A 17,925-nucleotide genomic window follows, 5' to 3' on the forward strand; every position below is an offset into this window, starting at 1 on the left:
GACCATGCATATCATGGGAATATTTCAGCATTTCTGCTCTGGTTTTCAGTGTATTACACCAAAACACCCACCTGATGACATCATTTCAAGAGCAAAAGCAGCAATTTGCAGAATTCAGCTTCTTTGAGGAACTGAGCAATTGCTGAGATGACAGTAAGTCCTGCTGGGTCCCTGTCACCTGCAGAGTGCCCGCATCCTCACCACGGTAGCGGGCATTGTGACAAAGGTTCTATGTCAGCTGGGTGTGGTAGCGGAGCGCCCGCTAGGGGAGGGGGAGCCTGTCAGCCCCGGGCCTGTCACTGCCTGCTGTCCCCCGTGTCACCAGCGAGGCCTCTGAAAAGTTTCCAAAACATGCCCAGACTTGGCTCCAAAGTGGCCAAAAGTCTCCAAGAGACAAGTCGGGAAGAAGGATATGGAAGAGAGGGAGAAATCCAAGGGAGCAGGCCAAAGGGAGGCAAGAGGAAAAAGTAGTGCGGGGCTGCAGGACTGAAATGGAGGAATTGAAAGACGAAAGCCAGGAAGCAGGAGAGTTTGAGAAAAGGAGAGAGGAAAGAAGAGACATGCAGCCAGGCAAGGGTTTAGTGAGAGAGGCTGGGACAGAGAACAGGATGAGAAGGAAATAAGGCAAGGCAAGGCAAGGCAAGGCTAGGCCAAAGGATGTTTCTTTGATTTATATTTTCTACCACATTCATCTTGAGATGAGAGGAAAGCCATCAGACCTTATGGACTAGGCCCAAACAAAAGCCCCGGCTACTTGAGACACTTAGACTAAGCCTAAACCACAAAGATCTCTCCATAAAGATGGTTTTTATACTGTACTTCCACAATCAGCTGGCAGTACAAGAGAACAAGCGTCAGACATACTTAGGCTGAGTCATGGTGGTTTGCTGCAGAGACCATGCATATCATGGGAATATTTCAGCATTTCTGCTCTGGTTTTCAGTGTATTACACCAAAACACCCACCTGATGACATCATTTCAAGAGCAAAGCAGCAATTTGCAAAATTCAACTTCTTTGGGGAACTGAGCAATTGCTGAGCTGACAGCAAGTCCTGCTGGGTCCCTGTCACCTGCAGAGTGCCCGCATCCTCACCACAGTAGCGGGCATTGTGACAAAGGTTCTATGTCAGCTGGGTGTGGCAGCGGAGCGCCCGCTAGGGGAGGGGGAGCCTGTCAGCCCCGGGCCTGTCACTGCCTGCTGTCCCCCCTGTAACAAGCGAGGCCTCTGAAAAGTTTCCAAAACATGCCCAGACTTGGGTCCAAAGTGGCCGAAAGGCTCCAAGAGACAAGTCTGGAAGAAGGATATAGAAGAGAGGGAGAAAGCCAAGGGAGCAGGCCCAAGGGAGGCAAGAGAAAAAAGTAGTGCCGGGCTGCAGGACTGAAATGGAGGAATTGAAAGACGAAAGCCAGGAAGCAGGAGAGTTTGAGAAAAGGAGAGAGGAAAGAAGAGACATGCAGCCAGACGAGGGCTTAGTGAGAGAGGCTGGGACAGAGAACAGGATGAGAAGGAAATAAGGCAAGGCAAGGCAAGGCAAGGCTAGGCCAAACGAGGTTTCCTTGATTTATATTTTCTACCACATTCATCTTGAGATGAGGAGGAAAGCCATCAGACCTTATGGATTAGGCCCAAACAAAAGCCCCGGCTACTTGAGACACTTAGACTAAGTCTAAACCACAAAGATCTTACCATAAAGATGGTTTTTATACTGTACTTTCACAATCAGCTGGCAGTACAAAAGAACAAGCGGCAGATGTACTTAGGCTGAGTCATGGTGGTTTGCTGCAGAGACCATGCATATCATGGGAATATTTCAGCATTTCTGCTCTGGTTTTCAGTGTATTACACCAAAACACCCACCTGATGACATCATTTCAAGAGCAAAAGCAGCAATTTGGAGAATTCAGCTTCTTTGGGGAACTGAGCAATTGCTGAGCTGACAACAAGTCCTGCTGGGTCCCTGTCACCTGCAGAGTGCCCGCATCCTCACCACAGTAGCGGGCATTGTGACAAAGGTTCTATGTCAGCTGGGTGTGGCAGCCGAGCGCCTGCTAGGGGAGGGGGAGCCTGTCAGCCCCGGGCCTGTCACTGCCTGCTGTCCCCCCTGTCACCAGCGAGGCCTCTGAAAAGTTTCCAAAACATCCCCAGACTTGGCTCCAAAGTGGCCAAAAGTCTCCAAGAGACAAGTCGGGAAGAAGGATATGGAAGAGAGGGAGAAAGCCAAGGGAGCAGGCCCAAGGGAGGCAAGAGGAAAAAGTAGTGCCGGGCTGCAGGACTGAAATGGAGGAATTGAAAGACGAAAGCCAGGAAGCAGGAGAGTTTGAGAAAAGGAGAGAGGAAAGAAGAGACATGCAGCCAGACGAGGGCTTAGTGAGAGAGGCTGGGACAGAGAACAGGATGAGAAGGAAATAAGGCAAGGCAAGGCTAGGCCAAAGGACGTTTCTTTGATTTATATTTTCTACCACATTCATCTTGAGATGAGAGGAAAGCCATCAGACCATGTGGATTAGGCCCAAACAAAAGCCCCGGCTACTTGAGACACTTAGACTAAGCCTAAACCACAAAGATCTCTCCATAAAGATGTTTTTTTATACTGTACTTCCACAATCAGCTGGCAGTACAAAAGAACAAGCGGCAGACATACTTAGGCTGAGTCATGGTGGTTTGGTGCAGAGACCATGCATATCATGGGAATATTTCAGCATTTCTGCTCTGGTTTTCAGTGTATTACACCAAAACACCCACCTGATGACATCATTTCAAGAGCAAAAGCAGCAATTTGCAGAATTCAGCTTCTTTGGGGAACTGAGCAATTGCTGAGCTGACAGCAAGTCCTGCTGGGTCCCTGTCACCTGCAGAGTGCCCGCATCCTCACCACGGTAGCGGGCATTGTGACAAAGGTTCTACGTCACCTGGGTGTGGCAGCCGAGCGCTCGCTAGGGTAGGGGAAGCCTGTCAGGCCCGGGCCTGTCACTGCCTGCTGTCCCCCCTGTCACCAGCGAGGCCTCTGAAAAGTTTCCAAAACATGCCCAGACTTGGGTCCAAAGTGGCCAAAAGGCTCCAAGAGACAAGTCGGGAAGAAGGATATGGAAGAGAGGGAGAAAGCCAAGGGAGCAGGCCCAAGGGAGGCAAGAGAAAAATGTAGTGCCGGGCTGCAGGACTGAAATGGAGGAATTGAAAGACGAAAGCCAGGAAGCAGGAGAGTTTGAGAAAAGGAGAGAGGAAAGAAGAGACATGCAGCCAGACGAGGGCTTAGTGAGAGAGGCTGGGACAGAGAACAGGTTGAGAAGGAAATAAGGCAAGGCAAGGCAAGGCAAGGCTAGGCCAAACGAGGTTTCCTTGATTTATATTTTCTACCACATTCATCTTGAGATGAGGAGGAAAGCCATCAGACCTTATGGATTAGGCCCAAATAAAAGCCCCGGCTACTTGAGATACTTAGACTAAGCCTAAACCACAAAGATCTCTCCATAAAGATGGTTTTTATACTGTACTTCCACAATCAGCTGGCAGTACAAAAGAACAAGCGGCAGACATACTTAGGCTGAGTCATGGTGGTTTGGTGCAGAGACCATGCATATCATGGGAATATTTCAGCATTTCTGCTCTGGTTTTCAGTGTATTACACCAAAACACCCACCTGATGACATCATTTCAAGATCAAAAGCTGCAATTTGCAGAATTCAGCTTCTTTGGGGAACTGAGCAATTGCTGAGCTGACAGCAAGTCCTGCTGGGTCCCTGTCACCTGCAGAGTGCCCGCATCCTCCCTACGGTAGCGGGCATTGTGACAAAGGTTCTATGTCAGCTGGGTGTGGCAGCCGAGGGCCCGCTAGGGGAGGGGGAGCCTGTCAGCCCCGGGCCTGTCACTGCCTGCTGTCCCCCCTGTCACCAGCGAGGCCTCTGAAAAGTTTCCAAAACATGCCCAGACTTGGGTCCAATGTGGCCAAAAGTCTCCAAGAGACAAGTCGGGAAGAAGGATATGGAACAGAGGGAGAAAGCCAAGGGAGCAAGCCCAAGGGAGGCAAGAGGAAAAACTAGTGAGGGGCTGCAGGAATGAAATGGAGGAATTGAAAGACGAAAGCCAGGAAGCAGGAGAGTTTGAGAAAAGGAGAGAGGAAAGAAGAGACATGCAGCCAGACGAGGGCTTAGTGAGAGAGGCTGGGACAGAGAACAGGATGAGAAGGAAATAAGGCAAGGCAAGGCAAGGCAAGGCTAGGCCAAAGGACGTTTCTTTGATTTATATTTTCTACCACATTCATCTTGAGATGAGAGGAAAGCCATCAGACCTTATGGACTAGGCCCAAACAAAAGCCCCGGCTACTTGAGACACTTAGACTAAGCCTAAACCACAAAGATCTCTCCATAAAGATGGTTTTTATACTGTACTTCCACAATCAGCTGGCAGTACAAAAGAACAAGCGGCAGACATACTTAGGCTGAGACATGGTGGTTTGCTGCAGAGACCATGCATATCATGGGAATATTTCAGCATTTCTGCTCTGGTTTTCAGTGTATTACACCAAAACACCTACCTGATGACATCATTTCAAGAGCAAAAGCAGCAATTTGCAGAATTCAGCTTCTTTGGGGAACTGAGCAATTGCTGAGCTGACAGCAAGTCCTGCTGGGTCCCTGTCACCTGCAGAGTGCCCGCATCCTCACCACGGTAGCGGGCATTGTGACAAAGGTTCTACGTCAGCTGGGTGAGGCAGCGGAGCGCTCGCTAGGGGAGGGGAAGCCTGTCAGCCCCGGGCCTGTCACTGCCTGCTGTCCCCCCTGTCACAAGCGAGGCCTCTGAAAAGTTTCCAAAACATGCCCAGACTTGGGTCCAAAGTGGCCAAAAGTCTCCAAGAGACAAGTCGGGAAGAAGGATATGGAAGAGAGGGAGAAAGCCAAGGGAGCAGGCCAAAGGGAGGCAAGAGAAAACAGTAGTGCCGGGCTGCAGGACTGAAATGGAGGAATTGAAAGACGAAAGCCAGGAAGCAGGAGAGTTTGAGAAAAGGAGAGAGGAAAGAAGAGACATGCAGCCAGACGAGGGCTTAGTGAGAGAGGCTGGGACAGAGAACAGGATGAGAAGGAAATAAGGCAAGGCAAGGCAAGGCACGGCTAGGCCAAAGGACGTTTCTTTGATTTATATTTTCTACCACATTCATCTTGAGATGAGAGGAAAGCCATCAGACGTTATGGACTAGGCCCAAACAAAAGCCCCGGCTACTTGAGACACTTAGACTAAGCCTAAACCACAAAGATCTCTCCATAAAGATGGTTTTTATACTGTACTTCCACAATCAGCTGGCAGTACAAAAGAAGAAGCGGCAGATGTGCTTAGGCTGAGTCATGGTGGTTTGCTGCAGAGACCATGCATATCATGGGAATATTTCAGCATTTCTGCTCTGGTTTTCAGTGTATTACACCAAAACACCCACCTGATGACATCATTTCAAGAGCAAAAGCAGCAATTTGGAGCATTCAGCTTCTTTGGGGAACTGAGCAATTGCTGAGCTGACAGCAAGTCCTGCTGGGTCCCTGTCACCTGCAGAGTGCCCGCATCCTCACCACTGTAGCGGGCATTGTGACAAAGGTTCTATGTCAGCTGGGTGTGGCAGCCGAGCGACTGCTAGGGGAGGGGGAGCCTGTCAGCCCCGGGCCTGTCACTGCCTGCTGTCCCCCGTGTCACCAGCGAGGCCTCTGAAAAGTTTCTAAAACATCCCCAGACTTGGCTCCAAAGTGGCCAAAAGTCTCCAAGAGACAAGTCGGGAAGAAGGATATGGAAGAGAGGGAGAAAGCCAAGGGAGCAGGCCCAAGGGAGGCAAGAGGAAATAGTAGTGCCGGGCTGCAGGACTGAAATGGAGGAATTGAAAGACGAAAGCCAGGAAGCAGGAGAGTTTGAGAAAAGGAGAGAGGAAAGAAGAGACATGCAGCCAGACGAGGGCTTAGTGAGAGAGGCTGGGACAGAGAACAGGATGAGAAGGAAATAAGGCAAGGCAAGGCTAGGCCAAAGGACGTTGCTTTGATTTATATTTTCTACCACATTCATCTTGAGATGAGAGGAAAGCCATCAGACCATATGGATTAGGCCCAAACAAAAGCCCCGGCTACTTGAGACACTTAGACTAAGCCTAAACCACAAAGATCTCTCCATAAAGATGTTTTTTTATACTGTACTTCCACAATCAGATGGCAGTACAAAAGAACAAGCGGCAGACATACTTAGGCTGAGACATGGTGGTTTGCTGCAGAGACCATGCATATCATGGGAATATTTCAGCATTTCTGCTCTGGTTTTCAGTGTATTACACCAAAACACCCAGCTGATGACATCATTTCAAGAGCAAAAACAGCAATTTGCAGAATTCAGCTTCTTTGGGGAACTGAGCAATTGCTGAGCTGACAGCAAGTCCTGCTGGGTCCCTGTCACCTGCAGAGTGCTAGCATCCTCACCACGGTAGCGGGCATTGTGACAAAGGTTCTATGTCAGCTGGGTGTGGCAGCCGAGCGCCCGCTAGGGGAGGGGGAGCCTGTCAGCCCCGGGCCTGTCACTGCCTGCTGTCCCCCCTGTCACCAGCGAGGCCTCTGAAAAGTTTCCAAAACATCCCCAGATTTGGCTCCAAAGTGGCCAAAAGTCTCCAAGAGACAAGTCGGGAAGAAGAATATGGAAGAGAGGGAGAAAGCCAAGGGAGCAGGCCAAAGGGAGGCAAGAGGAAAAAGTAGTGCCGGGCTACAGGAACGAAATGGAGGAATTGAAAGACGAAAGCCAGGAAGCAGGAGAGTTTGAGAAAAGGAGAGAGGAAAAAAGAGACATGCAGCCAGACGAGGGCTTAGTGAGAGAGGCTGGGACAGAGAACAGGATGAGAAGGAAATAAGGCAAGGCAAGGCAAGGCTAGGCCAAAGGACGTTTCTTTGATTTATATTTTCTACCACATTCATCTTGAGATGAGAGGAAAGCCATCAGACGTTATGGATTAGGCCCAAACAAAAACCCCGGCTACTTGAGACACTTAGACTAAGCCTAAACCACAAAGATTTCTCCATAAAGATGGTTTTTATACTGTACTTCCACAATCAGCTGGCAGTACAAAAGAACAAGCGGCAGACATACTTAGGCTGAGACATGGTGGTTTGCTGCAGAGACCATGCATATCATGGGAATATTTCAGCATTTCTGCTCTGGTTTTCAGTGTATTACACCAAAACACCCACCTGATGACATCATTTCAAGAGCAAAGCAGCAATTTGCAAAATTCAACTTCTTTGGGGAACTGAGCAATTGCTGAGCTGACAGCAAGTCCTGCTGGGTCCCTGTCACCTGCAGAGTGCCCGCATCCTCACCACGGTAGCGGGCATTGTGACAAAGGTTCTATGTCAGCTGGGTGTGGCAGCCGAGCGCCCGCTAGGGGAGGGGGAGCCTGTCAGGCCCGGGCCTGTCACTGCCTGCTGTCCCCTCTGTCACCAGCGAGGCCTCTGAAAAGTTTCCAAAACATCCCCAGATTTGGCTCCAAAGTGGCCAAAAGTCTCCAAGAGACAAGTCGGGAAGAAGAATATGGAAGAGAGGGAGAAAGGCAAGGGAGCAGGCCAAAGGGAGGCAAGAGGAAAAAGTAGTGCCGGGCTGCAGGAATGAAATGGAGGAATTGAAAGACGAAAGCCAGGAAGCAGGAGAGTTTGAGAAAAGGAGAGAGGAAAGAAGAGACATGCAGCCAGACGAGGGCTTAGTGAGAGAGGCTGGGACAGAGAACAGGATGAGAAGGAAATAAGGCAAGGCAAGGCAAGGCTAGGCCAAACGAGGTTTCCTTGATTTATATTTTCTACCACATTCATCTTGAGATGAGGAGGAAAGCCATCAGACCTCATGGATTAGGACCAAACAAAAGCCCCGGCTACTTGACACACTTAGACTAAGTCTAAACCACAAAGATCTTACCATAAAGATGGTTTTTATACTGTACTTCCACAATCAGCTGGCAGTACAAAAGAACAAGCGGCAGACATACTTAGGCTGAGTCATGGTGGTTTGGTGCAGAGACCATGCATATCATGGGAATATTTCAGCATTTCTGCTCTGGTTTTCAGTGTATTACACCAAAACACCCACCTGATGACATCATTTCAAGAGCAAAGCAGCAATTTGCAAAATTCAACTTCTTTGGGGAACTGAGCAATTGCTGAGCTGACAGCAAGTCCTGCTGGGTCCCTGTCACCTGCAGAGTGCCCGCATCCTCACCACGGTAGCGGGCATTGTGACAAAGGTTCTATGTCAGCTGGGTGTGGCAGCCGAGCGCCCGCTAGGGGAGGGGGAGCCTGTCAGTCCCGGGCCTGTCACTGCCTGCTGTCCCCCCTCTCAACAGTGAGGCCTCTGAAAACTTTCCAAAACATGCCCAGACTTGGCTCCAAAGTGGCCAAAAGTCTCCAAGAGAGAAGTCGGGAAGAAGAATATGGAAGAGAGGGAGAAAGCCAAGGGAGCAGACCAAAGGGAGGCAAGAGGAAAAAGTAGTGCCGGGCTACAGGAACGAAATGGAGGAATTGAAAGACGAAAGCCAGGAAGCAGGAGAGTTTGAGAAAAGGAGAGAGGAAAGAAGAGACATGCAGCCAGACGAGGGCTTAGTGAGAGAGGCTGGGACAGAGAACAGGATGAGAAGGAAATAAGGCAAGGCAAGGCAAGGCTAGGCCAAAGGACGTTTCTTTGATTTATATTTTCTACCACATTCATCTTGAGATGAGAGGAAAGCCATCAGACGTTATGGATTAGGCCCAAACAAAAGCCCCGGCTACGTGAGACACTTAGACTAAGCGTAAACCAGAAAGATCTCTCCATAAAGATCGTTTTTATACTGTACTTCCACAATCAGCTGGCAGTACAAAAGAACAAGCGGCAGACATACTTAGGCTGAGTCATGGTGGTTTGGTGCAGAGACCATGCATATCATGGGAATATTTCAGCATTTCTGCTCTGGTTTTCAGTGTATTACACCAAAACACCCACCTGATGACATCATTTCAAAAGCAAAACCAGCAATTTGCAGAATTCAGCTTCTTTGGGGAACTGAGCAATTGCTGAGCTGACAGCAAGTCCTGCTGGGTCCCTGTCACCTGCAGAGTGCCCGCATCCTCCCCACGGTAGCGGGCATTGTGACAAAGGTTCTACGTGAGCTGGGTGTGGCAGCCGAGCGCCCGCTAGGGGAGGGGGAGCCTGTCAGCCCCGGGCCTGTCACTGCCTGCTGTCCCCCGTGTCACCAGCGAGGCCTCTGAAAAGTTTCCAAAACATCCCCAGATTTGGCTCCAAAGTGGCCAAATGTCTCCAAGAGACAAGTCGGGAAGAAGAATATGGAAGAGAGGGAGAAAGCCAAGGGAGCAGGCCAAAGGGAGGCAAGAGAAAAATGTAGTGCGGGGCTGCAGGACTGAAATGGAGGAATTGAAAGACGAAAGCCAGGAAGCAGGAGAGTTTGAGAAAAGGAGAGAGGAAAGAAGAGACATGCAGCCAGACGAGGGCTTAGTGAGAGAGGCTGGGACAGAGAACAGGTTGAGAAGGAAATAAGGCAAGGCAAGGCAAGGCTAGGCCAAAGGACGTTTCTTTGATTTATATTTTCTACCACATTCATCTTGAGATGAGAGGAAAGCCATCAGACCTTATGGACTAGGCCCAAACAAAAGCCCCGGCTACTTGAGACACTTAGACTAAGCCTAAACCACAAAGATCTCTCCATAAAGATGGTTTTTATACTGTACTTCCACAATCTTCTGGCAGTACAAAAGAACAAGCGGCAGACATACTTAGGCTGAGTCATGGTGGTTTGCTGCAGAGACCATGCATATCATGGGAATATTTCAGCATTTCTGCTCTGGTTTTCAGTGTATTACACCAAAACACCCACCTGATGACATCATTTCAAGAGCAAAAGCAGCAATTTGCAGAATTCAGCTTCTTTGGGGAACTGAGCAATTGCTGAGCTGACACCAAGTCCTGCTGGGTCCCTGTCACCTGCAGAGTGCCCGCATCCTCACCACGGTAGCGGGCATTGTGACAAAGGTTCTATGTCAGCTGGGTGTGGCAGCCGAGCGCCCGCTAGGGGAGGGGGAGCCTGTCAGCCCCGGGCCTGTCACTGCCTGCTGTCCCCCCTGTCACCAGCGAGGCCTCTGAAAAGTTTCCAAAACATGCCCAGATTTGGCTCCAAAGTGGCCAAAAGTCTCCAAGAGACAAGTCGGGAAGAAGGATATGGAAGAGAGGGAGAAAGCCAAGGGAGCAGGCCCAAGGGAGGCAAGAGGAAAAAGTAGTGCCGGGCTGCAGGACTGAAATGGAGGAATTGAAAGACGAAAGCCAGGAAGCAGGAGAGTTTGAGAAAAGGAGAGAGAAAAGAAGAGACATGCAGCCAGACGAGGGCTTAGTGAGAGAGGCTGGGACAGAGAACAGGATGAGAAGGAAATAAGGCAAGGCAAGGCAAGGCTAGGCCAAAGGACGTTTCTTTGATTTATATTTTCTACCACATTCATCTTGAGATGAGAGGAAAGCCATCAGACCATATGGATTAGGCCCAAACAAAAGCCCCGGCTACTTGAGACACTTTGACTAAGCCTAAACCAGAAAGATCTCTCCATAAAGATGGTTTTTATACTGTACTTCCACAATCAGCTGGCAGTACAAAAGAACAAGCGGCAGACATACTTAGGCTGAGACATGGTGGTTTGGTGCAGAGACCATGCATATCATGGGAATATTTCAGCATTTCTGCTCTGGTTTTCAGTGTATTACACCAAAACACCCACCTGATGACATCATTTCAAGAGCAAAAGCAGCAATTTGCAGAATTCAGCTTCTTTGGGGAACTGAGCAATTGCTGAGCTGACAGCAAGTCCTGCTGGGTCCCTGTCACCTGCAGAGTGCCCGCATCCTCACCACGGTAGCGGGCATTGTGACAAAGGTTCTATGTCAGCTGGGTATGGCAGCCGAGCGCCCGCTAGGGGAGGGGGAGCCTGTCAGCCCCGGGCCTGTCACTGCCTGCTGTCCCTCGTGTCACCAGCGAGGCCTCTGAAAAGTTTCCAAAACATGCCCAGACTTGGCTCCAAAGTGGCCAAAAGGCTCCAAGAGACAAGTCGGGAAGAAGGATATGGAAGAGAGGGAGAAAGCCAAGGGAGCAGGCCAAAGGGAGGCAAGAGGAAAAAGTAGTGCGGGGCTGCAGGACTGAAATGGAGGAATTGAAAGACGAAAGCCAGGAAGCAGGAGTGTTTGAGAAAAGGAGAGAGGAAAGAAGAGACATGCAGCCAGACGAGGGGTTAGTGAGAGAGGCTGGGACAGAGAACAGGATGAGAAGGAAATAAGGCAAGGCAAGGCAAGGCTAGGCCAAAGGACGTTTCTTTGATTTATATTTTCTACCACATTCATCTTGAGATGAGAGGAAAGCCATCAGACCTTATGGACTAGGCCCAAACAAAAGCCCCGGCTACTTGAGACACTTAGACTAAGCGTAAACCACAAAGATCTCTCCATAAAGATGGTTTTTATACTGTACTTCCACAATCAGCTGGCAGTACAAAAGAACAAGCAGCAGACATACTTAGGCTGAGTCATGGTGGTTTGGTGCAGAGACCATGCATATCATGGGAATATTTCAGCATTTCTGCTCTGGTTTTCAGTGTATTACACCAAAACACCCACCTGATGACATCATTTCAAGAGCAAAAGCAGCAATTTGCAGAATTCAGCTTCTTTGGGGAACTGAGCAATTGCTGAGCTGACACCAAGTCCTGCTGGGTCCCTGTCACCTGCAGAGTGCCCGCATCCTCACCACGGTAGCGGGCATTGTGACAAAGGTTCTATGTCAGCTGGGTGTGGCAGCCGAGCGCCCGCTAGGGGAGGGGGAGCCTGTCAGCCCCGGGCCTGTCACTGCCTGCTGTCCCCCCTGTCACCAGCGAGGCCTCTGAAAAGTTTCCAAAACATGCCCAGATTTGGCTCCAAAGTGGCCAAAAGTCTCCAAGAGACAAGTCGGGAAGAAGGATATGGAAGAGAGGGAGAAAGCCAAGGGAGCAGGCCCAAGGGAGGCAAGAGGAAAAAGTAGTGCCGGGCTGCAGGAATGAAATGGAGGAATTGAAAGACGAAAGCCAGGAAGCAGGAGAGTTTGAGAAAAGGAGAGAGGAAAGAAGAGACATGCAGCCAGGCGAGGGCTTAGTGAGAGAGGCTGGGACAGAGAACAGGATGAGAAGGAAATAAGGCAAGGCAAGGCAAGGCTAGGCCAAAGGACGTTTCTTTGATTTATATTTTCTACCACATTCATCTTGAGATGAGAGGAAAGCCATCAGACCTTATGGACTAGGCCCAAACAAAAGCCCCGGCTACTTGAGACACTTAGACTAAGCGTAAACCACAAAGATCTCTCCATAAAGATGGTTTTTATACTGTACTTCCACAATCAGCTGGCAGTACCAAAGAACAAGCGGCAGACATACTTAGGCTGAGTCATGGTGGTTTGGTGCAGAGACCATGCATATCATGGGAATATTTCAGCATTTCTGCTCTGGTTTTCAGTGTATTACACCAAAACACCCACCTGATGACATCATTTCAAGAGCAAAAGCAGCAATTTGCAGAATTCAGCTTCTTTGGGGAACTGAGCAATTGCTGAGCTGACACCAAGTCCTGCTGGGTCCCTGTCACCTGCAGAGTGCCCGCATCCTCACCACGGTAGCGGGCATTGTGACAAAGGTTCTATGTCAGCTGGGTGTGGCAGCCGAGCGCCCGCTAGGGGAGGGGGAGCCTGTCAGCCCCGGGCCTGTCACTGCCTGCTGTCCCCCCTGTCACCAGCGAGGCCTCTGAAAAGTTTCCAAAACATGCCCAGATTTGGCTCCAAAGTGGCCAAAAGTCTCCAAGAGACAAGTCGGGAAGAAGGATATGGAAGAGAGGGAGAAAGCCAAGGGAGCAGGCCCAAGGGAGGCAAGAGGAAAAAGTAGTGCCGGGCTGCAGGAATGAAATGGAGGAATTGAAAGACGAAAGCCAGGAAGCAGGAGAGTTTGAGAAAAGGAGAGAGGAAAGAAGAGACATGCAGCCAGACGAGGGCTTAGTGAGAGAGGCTGGGACAGAGAACAGGATGAGAAGGAAATAAGGCAAGGCAAGGCAAGGCAAGGCTAGGCCAAAGGACGTTTCTTTGATTTATATTTTCTACCACATTCATCTTGAGATGAGAGGAAATCCATCAGACCTTATGGAATAGGCCCAAACAAAAGCCCCGGCTACGTGAGACACTTACACTAAGCGTAAACCACAAAGATCTCTCCATAAAGATGGTTTTTATACTGTACTTCCACAATCAGCTGGCAGTACAAAAGAACAAGCGGCAGACATACTTAGGCTGAGTCATGGTGGTTTGGTGCAGAGACCATGCATATCATGGGAATATTTCAGCATTTCTGCTCTGGTTTTCAGTGTATTACACCAAAACACCCACCTGATGACATCATTTCAAGAGCAAAGCAGCAATTTGCAGAATTCAGCTTCTTTGGGGAACTGAGCAATTGCTGAGCTGACAGCAAGTCCTGCTGGGTCCCTGTCACCTGCAGAGTGCCCGCATCCTCCCCACGGTAGCGGGCATTGTGACAAAGGTTCTACGTCAGCTGGGTGTGGCAGCCGAGGGCCCGCTAGGGGAGGGGGAGCCTGTCAGCTCCGGGCCTGTCACTGCCTGCTGTCCCCCCTGTCACCAGCGAGGCCTCTGAAAAGTTTCCAAAACATGCCCAGACTTGGGTCCAAAGTGGCCAAATGTCTCCAAGAGACAAGTCGGGAAGAAGAATATGGAAGAGAGGGAGAAAACCAAGGGAGCAGGCCAAAGGGAGCCAAGAGAAAAATGTAGTGCGGGGCTGCAGGACTGAAATGGAGGAATTGAAAGACGAAAGCCAGGAAGCAGGAGAGTTTGAGAAAAGGAGAGAGGAAAGAAGAGACATGCAACCAGACGAGGATTTAGTGAGAGAGGCTGGGACAGAGAACAGGATGAGAAGGAAATAAGGCAAGGCAAGGCAAGGCAAGGCTAGGCCAAACGAGGTTTCCTTGATTTATATTTTCTACCACATTCATCTTGAGATGAGAGGAAAGCCATCAGACCTTATGGACTAGGCCCAAACAAAAGCCCCGGCTACTTGAGACACTTAGACTAAGCCTAAACCACAAAGATCTCTCCATAAAGATGGTTTTTATACTGTACTTTCACAATCAGCTGGCAGTACAAAAGAAGAAGCGGCAGATGTACTTAGGCTGAGTCATGGTGGTTTGCTGCAGAGACCATGCATATCATGGGAATATTTCAGCATTTCTGCTCTGGTTTTCAGTGTATTACACCAAAACACCCACCTGATGACATCATTTCAAGAGCAAAGCAGCAATTTGCAAAATTCAACTTCTTTGGGGAACTGAGCAATTGCTGAGCTGACAGCAAGTCCTGCTGGGTCCCTGTCACCTGCAGAGTGCCCGCATCCTCACCACAGTAGCGGGCATTGTGACAAAGGTTCTATGTCAGCTGGGTGTGGCAGCCGAGCGCCCGCTAGGGGAGGGGGAGCCTGTCAGCCCCGGGCCTGTCACTGCCTGCTGTCCCCCGTGTCACCAGCGAGGCCTCTGAAAAGTTTCCAAAACATGCCCAGACTTGGGTCCAAAGTGGCCAAAAGTCTCCAAGAGACAAGTCGGGAAGAAGGATATGGAAGAGAGGGAGAAAGCCAAGGGAGCAGGCCAAAGGGAGGCAAGAGGAAAAAGTAGTGCCGGGCTGCAGGACTGAAATGGAGGAATTGAAAGACGAAAGCCAGGAAGCAGGAGAGTTTGAGAAAAGGAGAGAGGAAAGAAGAGACATGCAGCCAGACGAGGGCTTAGTGAGAGAGGCTGGGACAGAGAACAGGATGAGAAGGAGATAAGGGAAGGCAAGGCAAGGCTAGGCCAAAGGACGTTTCTTTGATTTATATTTTCTACCACATTCATCTTGAGATGAAAGGAAAGCCATCAGTCGTTATGGATTAGGCCCAAACAAAAGCCCCGGCTACTTGAGACACTTAGACTAAGCCTAAACCAGAAAGATCTCTCCATAAAGATGGTTTTTATACTGTACTTCCACAATCAGCTGGCAGTACAAAAGAACAAGCGGCAGACATACTTAGGCTGACTCATGGTGGTTTGGTGCAGAGACCATGCATATCATGGGAATATTTCAGCATTTCTGCTCTGGTTTTCAGTGTATTACACCAAAACACCCACCTGATAACATCATTTCAAGAGCAAAAGCAGCAATTTGCAGAATTCAGCTTCTTTGGGGAACTGAGCAATTGCTGAGCTGACAGCAAGTCCTGCTGGGTCCCTGTCACCTGCAGAGTGCCCGCATCCTCACCACGGTAGCGGGCATTGTGACAAAGGTTCTATGTCAGCTGGGTGTGGCAGCCGAGCGCCCGCTAGGGGAGGGGGAGCCTGTCAGCCCCGGGCCTGTCACTGCCTGCTGTCCCCCCTGTCACCAGCGAGGCCTCTGAAAAGTTTCCAAAACATGCCCAGACTTGGGTCCAAAGTGGCCAAAAGTCTCCAAGAGACAAGTCGGGAAGAAGGATATGGAAGAGAGGGAGAAAGCCAAGGGAGCAGGCCAAAGGGAGGCAAGAGGAAAAAGTAGTGCCGGGCTGCAGGACTGAAATGGAGGAATTGAAAGACGAAAGCCAGGAAGCAGGAGAGTTTGAGAAAAGGAGAGAGGAAAGAAGAGACATGCAGCCAGACGAGGGCTTAGTGAGAGAGGCTGGGACAGAGAACAGGATGAGAAGGAAATAAGGGAAGGCAAGGCAAGGCTAGGCCAAAGGACGTTTCTTTGATTTATATTTTCTACCACATTCATCTTGAGATGAAAGGAAAGCCATCAGTCGTTATGGATTAGGCCCAAACAAAAGCCCCGGCTACTTGAGACACTTAGACTAAGCCTAAACCAGAAAGATCTCTCCATAAAGATGGTTTTTATACTGTACTTCCACAATCAGCTGGCAGTACAAAAGAACAAGCGGCAGACATACTTAGGCTGACTCATGGTGGTTTGGTGCAGAGACCATGCATATCATGGGAATATTTCAGCATTTCTGCTCTGGTTTTCAGTGTATTACACCAAAACACCCACCTGATGACATCATTTCAAGAGCAAAAGCAGCAATTTGCAGAATTCAGCTTCTTTGGGGAACTGAGCAATTACTGAGCTGACAGCAAGTCCTGCTGGGTCCCTGTCACCTGCAGAGTGCCCGCATCCTCACCACGGTAGCGGGCATTGTGACAAAGGTTCTATGTCAGCTGGGTGTGGCAGCCGAGCGTCCGCTAGGGGAGGGGGAGCCTGTCAGCCCCGGGCCTCTCACTGCCTGCTGTCCCCCCTGTTCACCAGCGAGGCCTCTGAAAAGTTTCCAAAACATCCCCAGACTTGGCTCCAAAGTGGCCAAAAGTCTCCAAGAGACAAGTCGGGAAGAAGGATATGGAAGAGAGGGAGAAAGCCAAGGGAGCAGGCCAAAGGGAGGCAAGAGGAAAAAGTAGTGCGGGGCTGCAGGACTGAAATGGAGGAATTGAAAGACGAAAGCCAGGAAGCAGGAGAGTTTGAGAAAAGGAGAGAGGAAAGAAGAGACATGCAGCCAGACGAGGGCTTAGTGAGAGAGGCTGGGACAGAGAACAGGATGAGAAGGAAATAAGGCAAGGCAAGGCTAGGCCAAAGGACGTTTCTTTGATTTATATTTTATACCACATTCATCTTGAGATGAAAGGAAAGCCATCAGACGTTATGGATTAGGCCCAAACAAAAGCCCCGGCTACTTGAGACACTTAGACTAAGCCTAAACCAGAATGATCTCTCCATAAAGATGGTTTTTATACTGTACTTCCACAATCAGCTGGCAGTACAAAAGAACAAGCGGCAGATGGACTTAGGCTGAGTCATGGTGGTTTGGTGCAGAGACCATGCATACCATGGGAATATTTCAGCATTTCTGCTCTGGTTTTCAGTGTATTACACCAAAACACCCACCTGATGACATCATTTCAAGAGCAAAGCAGCAATTTGCAAAATTCAACTTCTTTGGGGAACTGAGCAATTGCTGAGCTGACAGCAAGTCCTGCTGGGTCCCTGTCACCTGCAGAGTGCCCGCATCCTCACCACGGTAGCGGGCATTGTGACAAAGGTTCTATGTCAGCTGGGTGTGGCAGCCGAGCGTCCGCTAGGGGAGGGTGAGCCTGTCAGCCCCGGGCCTGTCACTGCCTGCTGTCCCCCGTGTCACCAGCGAGGCCTCTGAAAAGTTTCCAAAACATGCCCAGACTTGGCTCCAAAGTGGCCAAAAGGCTCCAAGAGACAAGTCGGGAAGAAGGATATGGAAGAGAGGGAGAAAGCCAAGGGAGCAGGCCAAAGGGAGGCAAGAGGAAAAAGTAGTGCGGGGCTGCAGGACTGAAATGGAGGAATTGAAAGACGAAAACCAGGAAGCAGGAGAGTTTGAGAAAAGGAGAGAGGAAAGAAGAGACATGCAGCCAGAAGAGGGGTTAGTGAGAGAGGCTGGGACAGAGAACAGGATGAGAAGGAAATAAGGCAAGGCAAGGCAAGGCAAGGCTAGGCCAAAGGACGTTTCTTTGATTTATATTTTCTACCACATTCATCTTGAGATGAGAGGAAAGCCATCAGACCTTATGGACTAGGCCCAAACAAAATCCCCGGCTACTTGAGACACTTAGACTAAGCGTAAACCACAAAGATATCTCCATAAAGATGGTTTTTATACTGTACTTCCACAATCAGCTGGCAGTACAAAAGAACAAGCGGCAGACATACTTAGGCTGAGTCATGGTGGTTTGGTGCAGAGACCATGCATATCATGGGAATATTTCAGCATTTCTGCTCTGGTTTTCAGTGTATTACACCAAAACACCCACCTGATGACATCATTTCAAGAGCAAAAGCAGCAATTTGCAGAATTCAGCT

This window comes from Patagioenas fasciata, unplaced genomic scaffold (assembly GCF_037038585.1).
Source record: "Patagioenas fasciata isolate bPatFas1 unplaced genomic scaffold, bPatFas1.hap1 Unplaced_3, whole genome shotgun sequence".
NCBI lineage: Eukaryota > Metazoa > Chordata > Aves > Columbiformes > Columbidae > Patagioenas > Patagioenas fasciata.